This window comes from Pelobates fuscus, chromosome 5, assembly GCF_036172605.1.
Source record: "Pelobates fuscus isolate aPelFus1 chromosome 5, aPelFus1.pri, whole genome shotgun sequence".
Classification (NCBI taxonomy): Eukaryota; Metazoa; Chordata; class Amphibia; order Anura; family Pelobatidae; genus Pelobates; species Pelobates fuscus.
The window spans coordinates 223,881,508-223,889,127 of record NC_086321.1 but is presented as its reverse complement, the minus strand read 5'-3'; the positions used below and the strand labels follow the sequence as shown (position 1 = coordinate 223,889,127).

Here is a 7,620-nt window from a genome sequence, read left to right as displayed (position 1 = left end):
ACTGTAGAGATCTGGAGCTATAGAGCCTTGCATCCAGGGCTTCAGTCCACAAAGCCCCCCCTTAGCAATACCTATGTGAAACATTCTTATAAAAGTGATCATCTAAACAATTGTATTAATTTAGATTTCTGTTAAATGATGATGAATTTCCAGAATTAAAGTGGCACGTGGATAAATGAATCTTCATACCGTATAGGCCAAACATGCGACATGCACACAGCACTGACTGCAGACGGAATAGCTGCCTGGCCAGTTGTGTGCAGTTTTTCTTTGACATTGTCACTGCCTGGCAGTCCAGTCATTTCACTTTCCACTCGCTGTGGTCAGACACTGAAACTACAGACGAGAATTCCCAAGCAGAGCGAATGCTTCCTGTATCAGGTTATACAATAACCAGGCTCTTACCTGTGTGAGCTCCACAGAGAATGATACTACGACATAGAAACACCTCCCCTTACTACACACACACACACAGTGTTCAGAAAACAGGAAACTCCTTGGCTCCTGTTCTCCACCCTGGCTGCTTCAGGCCGTACACACCCTTCCAGCCCAACCTTAGACTCCCTAAGGAAACTTGAGGAAAAAAAGGAGTCTCTGGATGTTATAAAGAGACGAGAGACTTTCTTTTCCGCCGTACGCTTGTTTGGTTTTGTTCAAGGACTTTAGAATTTCACCTATACCTGTTGCAGCCAATTTCAGGAAGTGCAAGGTAAGTGACGCTGGTGTTTATTTACTAAACAGTGAATTGTGGTAATTTAAAAGTAAAATTACATATTTAAGCTAAAATATCCTGTTTCTTAAACATTCTCTAACTCACGTATACATAGTAACAAAGGGCTATTTACTAAACTCTCTAAATTGTAGTGTATTGAAACCTGAACAGCAAAATCTAGGTTAAAATAAACAAGCTGCCACCACAGCTAAATTGAAGATTTGTTTCCAAATCTGCTCGTTTCCTACCTTTTACCATATTGATTTTAATTTGGTACAGTGCAGAGTTTAGTGAATATACCCCACAGGTTGCTAGCGTACATATTGAATTCAGTGCAATTTTTTTTTTTTTTACAAAGGGATTGTAGCACAGGACAGAAACCCTAGAATGAATGTGACAATCACTTAATCTAGACAAGCTTATTCCCCTGTAGGTATTCACAAGGGAGCCCTTGGGATTCCCCTGAGTGTCTCGGGGGATTAAATACTAAATCAGTAACTGTGGAGAGATGACCAAGAAAGCTGCAAGAATAACTGAACTTCCAATTTGCTGTTTTGAACAAAAATGTTAAATGTTTTTCTATCCTCCTCAATTCCCTGTTTAGAGGATAAACCCCTCAGTGTGTTGTGCCTGTCTCAGGTTGACAGGATTCTCGGGGTCACTCAGTATGTAGTGGAATCCTTTATAATGTATATGAATCTGCGAGGTGTTGTGATTATGGCGCTTGTAGTGTTCCTTTTAATGTTGTGTTTTAGCAATGTATTTTTTATGACACATGAACGCATACTAATACATGAGCATGTGCCACAAATCCTTGGTAATGTCACTGCTATACATGGTGCTCCCATACATGCAGATTAAGCAGTTGATTAGAGCCCTAATAATGTATAGGGCCCCATCAGACCACGTGAAAAAATAGGATCGTGTACCCATAAAGCACCATTTCACCCTTCTAAAGTATACAATTAAATCAGAAGTCTCATATTAGTGATGGGGTCCCTAAATCTTTATTGCTGAACACCTCAACAAAATAATGCCACACCCCCCCCCAAAAAAACACCAACAACAAACACACACAAACAAACAAACAAACAAGCAGGCAATGGTGTTAGCCTAAGAAAGAATATAGTAAGTGTTCTTATTCTGTGGACAGTCCACAGAAGGGTGTGAAGTCTATTTAAACTGCAATGACTGACTAATCTCACCATTTTATCTTTTCCATGTTTGGTCAGTTTGGAATGCTGCTTTCCTGATGTAATAAATCCTACATTTTTTTTTATCAGTTTTGGGAAATATAATGCCTTTTCATGTACTAAGTGTGTACAAGTGTCAACTGGTTTAGCTGCATTGCTAAGCAAGTCACAGCATGCAAACTTAAGGAAGGCACAGAATTTCCTCCCTTACCACAGTGTCTAGTGAATCTTCACATAGGATTTGACTCCTGCTCCGTAATATTTGCTGTGATGCTGTAGTAGGGCTGCTCTGACAATACCACATTTTACGGCTAAAATATAGGTAGGTCGTATTTAAATATGTACCTTAAAAATCTGTTCTTTTAAGAAAAGCATTAATATAAAATTACAAGGGCATTCATTACAAAGTTCATGGTACGTAGATCCCCCTGAGGCCTGAACCCACTCTCATTTCTGTCAATCATATGTGGCTGCTATCAGTCATTGCATAACCTGAACTGTTTTTTTTTGTAAAAAAGTACATATCCCAAAATCAGGGCCTGACTTGTACAAATACTTGTCCAGGGCATTTTAAGGCAGAGTAGCCAATAGGAGGGGGTGCATTGTGTCATCATTGGCACGCATGCACCACAAACTGGGCAGGTCAGTTTGATGCCCCTTCAGGGCAGCCTACATGCAGGTGAAGAGCTCTCACATGGGTAAAAATGTGCTTGTCTAATGCAGTGCAACCGATTCTAATGATATGCATGTCGAGTTTTTACTAGTGGCCTGTCTCTGATTTCCCCAAAAGTGGGATACCAGAGGATAAAGTGTTAAAAAAAAAAAGTGGAGTGTGTGGTGGATAAACTGCATGTGTGAGTTTGGAGGTTGCTTGAGGTGTCGTGTTTGTATATGTATAGAGCTATTTGAGCATGGAGGGGGGATAGGCAGGGGCGTTACTGGGTTGATAAAATACCCAGGCCTTAAGCCGTAAAAAAAAAAAAAATTGGCGAATCCTCCTTAAGGCCCCAAACGTGGTCCTTCACAAATTCCACCCCTTAACAACTGGTGGAATCTGTGAAGGACCAGGTATGACCTCAACTCACTCACAGATACATACATAAAGACATGTATATAGGGAAAATGGCCTTTCCTGTGCATGTGGGGGTAATAGATCTGTAATGTATGTGTGTGTATATGGATTGTGGAAGCACTGTGTATGGTGATAAATACTGTACTGTGAGGGGTACCATCTGTAATGTGTAGGGGGAAAAAGGCTGTACTGTGTGGGGGTTATGGGCTGAAGGTTGTTAAAAAAAAAAAAAAATCATAATTATAAAACAAGTTCAGTCCCCCTTCCTTCTGCTAACCTTGAGCCCAGTGGAGAGGGGAATCTATATCCCTTGTGGTCCTGTGGGTTAAGCATTTGCTGTGCACCTCAAGCTTACTCCTGCAGACTCTTGGGAAAATATCAGAGCAATGCTGTGGTAACCCACTGCAACTCTCTAATACACTTCAAAACGGTTCACCGCATGCCCCCTGGGCCCCATGGCATTATAGAGGTCTGGCTGGTGAAGGATATATATATATTTTTTTCTTTATTTTTGCGTGCAAGAAGATTACAGACATGCAGGTTATGCCACAATAGCATGTACCGGCAACCTATATCTAACAAGATTTGGCATAGGTTGAAACTGCACAATTTTAAATTAAAACATTCAGGCTTAACGAGAGGTAAAACGATAGGTATGTCAGCAGGTAGTCTATATCGAGTATGGAAGATCATAATGTAAGCCGACAATAAGTGTAGATCTGCAGCGTGTATACTGACATTCTAATGAGGCAGTGGCATGAAAACGGTGCACATTAGCATTTAAAAAACAAAAACAGGCTTAAACTTTCAGATATGTCACATAGTTAAGAAAGTGAGTTGCAGGAGTAATAAGACATGCGTGTGTAAGTTCAAACGAGTATGAAGTTAACTGCGCACCATTTTGAGGATAACAAAAGTAGTACACGCTTAAGCAGTGAATACAGCATAGAACAATGAGAAAAACAAGAGATATGATAAAACAGGATATCAGTGTGTGAGTAAGTGCGTCTAAATCTAAAACAGAGTGTAGACCAGCTTAGTAGTAGTTATAGTAAACATGGCTGAGTGAGAGGTAATGCTGGTCACATGAGGGGCTAAGCATATAATATAACAAGATTTTATACTAAACATGCTTAAGTTGATCTTGCCCGTGGTTGTGTTAACCAGGGTAGAAAAGCATATTATATACATACTGATTGAGATATAGCAGGGTAGTTTAAAGTAGACTATGAGCGTAAATCAAGATGTGGAACTATAAGCTTAGGATAACTACTAGGTAGCATTTACATACGTTTGGTTTGCAGCAAGCCTTTTTCAATTACCAGTAGTCCGCAGGTAAGATTTAACAGAGTACCTAGCCAATGCCCACAGGTAGAGAGACCCAGCTTGCCCTGCAATTAGTCTGGAATCGAAAGTCCTGTACATCGAGGGCTAGGGAGGTAGCGGCACTCAGGTGGCGCCTTTGAGCATCCCTCCCGCCCCAGGCCGGTTGAAAGGCCAGCATCTTCTTGCCACGGACATGGGGGGCTCCAGGGGTCCCGGTCCTCCCCTGCATGGGGTAGACAGGAGGTCTTGGTGGTAAACCGCCATCGACTGCGGGCGATCCTCCGTCTGCGTGGGTGATGCCGTGGGGCTTTGCCCCTGGTGGCCCTCGGCCTAGGTGATCCCTTACTAGGAGGCTTGTGTGTGGTTGAGGCATGGTTGATCGGAGGGGCTCCACGCACCGCCCGGCCAATCAACCTCCCCGGGGTTCCTCGGCTGGCTCCAGAGGCAGGTAAGTCTCTTTTTATGGTGTTTTGGCTGGCTGGTTAGCTAAAATCAGGCTTAGTTAATGAATTGAGCTCGGAGCTCACACGAGGTGTGTCCAGCCCCCATGATGTCCAGGCCCCGCCCCCTGAAGGATATCTTTAATCCCCTCCACTAACCTCAGAGTTCCCTCTGGCGGGACTGGCCAGGGAGATTCTTTGATTTCCACCTTAATTTTTCTAGGTGGTCAGGCCTTTAATGAAATGATGTGGTCTAGGTGTCTATATTGTCTCTTTAAAGCTGCCAATTATTTTTAAAATTAAATATTAAGTCAATATAATATTATAATGAAAATAACAACAAATAGTACATCCTAGAACTAAAGTGCCAATCCACAAACATTTGTATAGAGTTTAAATAAAAGGTTCTGATTTAACTGTAAAAGGGTTGCAAGTTTAATTTATTTGACAGAGGATTGCCAGTGAGGTGGGACACACACTGTCGATGATGGTTCCACTAGTGGAGGAAGAACCAATATCAGTTTAATCTCTGAACAAATTGCAAACATATGTTGTTTTTAACTTATGCTGTTCTACTGGTCTCCAAAACTGAAAGCAATATCATCAAGAGAGATGCAGGACTTCCTCTGTCTCATTCTTCTAGTGCCTCTCTCTCTACAATCAAGTGAGTCACTGCCATGTTTCACTGTTTAGTCACATTCCTTTCAGTGGCGGATGGTGAAATTTTAAGATGGTGGAGCACCAGGAATATTACTCCTCTTTATACAGTACAGAAATACTCATACAATACAGAGAGCTGAACATAATCCAGAGGTGCTAATACAATAAAATAAGCTGCTCACAATATATCGATACAGAGATAGCCATGCCACAATCAGAGCTAACAAAATAGAGATATAATACACCGAGCTGGGCACAATACAAAAACACATATAGAATACACCGAGCTGGGTAGACTACAGAGATACCCATACAGCAGGTAGAGCTGAGTAAAATACGGAGAAATGACACACAGAGCTGGGTACAATAAGGAGATAACATAACTATCCCACGCAGCCAGGATCACTGTGATGGATTATGTAGAGCTGCAATACAGACAGTATAATGCCTCTGTATAATACTCCACCTCTCTCTCTGTTCATCTTCCCAGCCCTCTCTTAGCTCTCTCCCTTACATGATCTCATCTTCAGTAGTGCTCCTGCTATGATAGCTAGCTTTTTATGAAATATCGCTGCTGTTATGAAACATGTCAGCTACTCCTCTAGCTCTCGGCACACAGAGTGCACATGATTATAGCATCAATATACTGATAGACGCCTACCATGTCAGCTGCTCCTGACTCACTATTAGCTCTCAGTGTACACAGGTTACAGCAGCAGTATGCTGATAGTCTCATTATTACCTTTGCAGCTGGCAAAATAAGTTCTAACTCATCTGCAGTGGTAATATGGAGCAAAGAAGCAGCTGACCTGGTTAACAGAAGCAACAATCATTACAGATTAAAACAGATTGATATCAGCATCAGAGTCACAGCCGCAGTCCTACAGTCTGAAGCTTTACAACTTTTCAACTAGCCAGAGCAAGAGTATCTCAAATTTCAGCTGTAGAGTGACTGAACACGTTAAAGAAGATGGTGGGTATGTGCAGTAGAAGTTATTAAATCTGTTAGTGACAGGCAGCATAGTGCTTTGTGCCAGAAATGTCCCATCCCTATGTCTCCCCGGCTGTCTTTATATTAAAGGACCACTATAGTGCCAGGAAAACACTTGTTTACCTGGCACTATAGTGCCCTGAGGGTGCCCCCACCCTCAGGGACCCCCTCCGGCCGGGCTCTGGAGAGAGGAAGGGGTTAAACTTCCATCTTTTTCCAGCGCTGGGCGGGGAGCTTTCCTCCTCCTCTCCTTATTCCTTGCGACGTCATCGGCTGAATGCGCATGCGCGGCAGGAGCCGCGCGCGCATTCAGCCGGTCGCATAGGAAAGCATTTACAATGCTTTCCTATGGACGCTTGCGTGCTCTCACTGTGATTTTCACAGTGAGAATCACGCAAGCGCCTCTAGCGGCTGTCAATGAGACAGCCACTAGAGGTTTAGGAGGCTGGATTAACCCTCAGTATAAACATAGCAGTTTCTCTGAAACTGCTATGTTTATAAAAAAAAGGGTTAATCCTACAGGGACCTGGCACCCAGACCACTTCATTAAGCTGAAGTGTTCTGGGTGCCTAGAGTGGTCCTTTAAAAGATCACTATAGTGTCAGGAAAACAAACTCATTTTCCTGACACTATATAACCCTCAGGTCCTCTCCACCCTCAGGGCCCCCCTTCCTTCGCACTGAAGGGGTTAAAACCCCTTCAGTTACTTTAATCCAGTGCCAGGCTCCTTCGGCATTGGTGACCTCTCCTCCCCCGCCGACGTCAGCTCCCGAGTGGAGCGGAATGCGCTTGCGCGGCAAGAGCCGCACACATTCAAACAGTCCATAGGAAAGCATTTCTAAATGCTTTCCTATGGATGTTCTGCATGCTGAACGAGATTTTCGCATCCAGCGTCGCAGAAGCCCCTCTAGCGGCCTTCAGGAAGACAGCCACTAGAGGCTGGATTAACCCTGCAATGTAAGCATAGCAGTTTCTCTGAAACTGCTATGTTTACATCTGAAGGGTTAAAACCTGGGGGACCTGGCACCCAGACCACTTCATTGAGCTGAAGTAGTTTGGGTGACTATAGTGTCCCTTTAATTATATATTTGACTAAATACCCTTGCTTAATCAACCCTCAGGCAGCCACTAGGGCTGTTGGTGAAGAGAAAAGGATACTATTTAGGAGGCTCCAGGAGCTGCTGTGCTCTCTGTTACTTCCAAAATTTATTTTTGCCTCTCTCTCC

At 43.1% G+C, this 7,620-nt stretch overlaps 1 protein-coding gene across 1 annotated transcript in view; it reads left to right on the top strand.

Annotated features, from left to right (window-relative positions):
- The first annotated feature begins 330 nt into the window (after positions 1 to 330).
- The window catches only part of TJP2 (tight junction protein 2), a 124,321-nt gene continuing 117,031 nt past the window's right edge, over positions 331 to 7,620 (top strand). The window contains exon 1 of the mRNA XM_063455061.1: positions 331 to 709. The gene's annotated coding sequence lies outside the window, so the exon portion shown is untranslated. The remainder of the gene's footprint in view (positions 710 to 7,620) is intronic.